General features: G+C 45.0%; 1 non-coding gene across 1 annotated transcript; it reads right to left on the bottom strand.

Moving 5' to 3' along the window:
- Nucleotides 1-107, bottom strand: LOC140808521 (small nucleolar RNA R71). The gene has a single exon (XR_012112941.1). It is a non-coding gene; the product is annotated as a small nucleolar RNA R71 (small nucleolar RNA).
- Nucleotides 108-797: the final 690 nt, after the last annotated feature.

The raw sequence follows: 797 nt of genomic DNA, 5'->3' as shown, positions 1-797 counted from the left end.
AAGCTTAGAGCCGACATTACTACGTTTGCTCAATATGAGAACGAGTCACTTTACGAGGCATGGGAGCGCTACAAGGACTTGTTGAGGATATGTCCACACCATGAGCTACCGCTTGGGTTAGTTGTTCAAACTTTCTACTATGGTCTGATTACTCCTAACCGTACTATGATAGATGCTGCTGCATGTGGTAACTTACTGAGAAAGACGGTTGAGGAAGGATATGAGTTATTGGAGGAGATGGCTGCGAGTAGCTATCATCCTCAATCTGATAGGCAGAGACGAGGTGCTGGAGTTCATCAAGTTAATGATTTGTCTGCGGTTTCAGCACAGTTAGAGGCTTTGAGTAGAAAAATTGATGGGATGAGCATGAGTGGGTCGGCTATGCGTCTGCAAGAAATTTTCTGTGATAAGTGTGGGGGTGAGCATGACGTGCAGGATTGCCAAGATGGCAATCCATTTTATGTGCCTGAGGGAGCACCGGTGAAACAAGTGGATTCCAGAACCGTCCTAGAAATGACCCTTATTCGAATACATACAATCCGGGATGGAGGAATCACCCAAACTTTTCGTGGGGAGGCCAAAACAGCCAAAATCGCCAACAAAGAGGTCCACCATATGGGATGCACCAAGGATTCAAACCAGAGCCGCCTCGGGAGGAGAAGTCCAATTTAGAGCAAATGATGACTAAATTTATTTCTGCAACAGAGACGAGATTTCAGAATCAAGATGCATCTATAAAGGGGTTAGAGAATCAGATTGGACAATTGGCAAAGTTGATTTCTAATAGGGAGCAAGGA

The sequence above is a fragment of the Primulina eburnea genome, chromosome 12, assembly GCF_022965805.1.
Source record: "Primulina eburnea isolate SZY01 chromosome 12, ASM2296580v1, whole genome shotgun sequence".
Classification (NCBI taxonomy): domain Eukaryota; kingdom Viridiplantae; phylum Streptophyta; class Magnoliopsida; order Lamiales; family Gesneriaceae; genus Primulina; species Primulina eburnea.
This window is presented reverse-complemented; position numbering and strand designations above follow the sequence as displayed.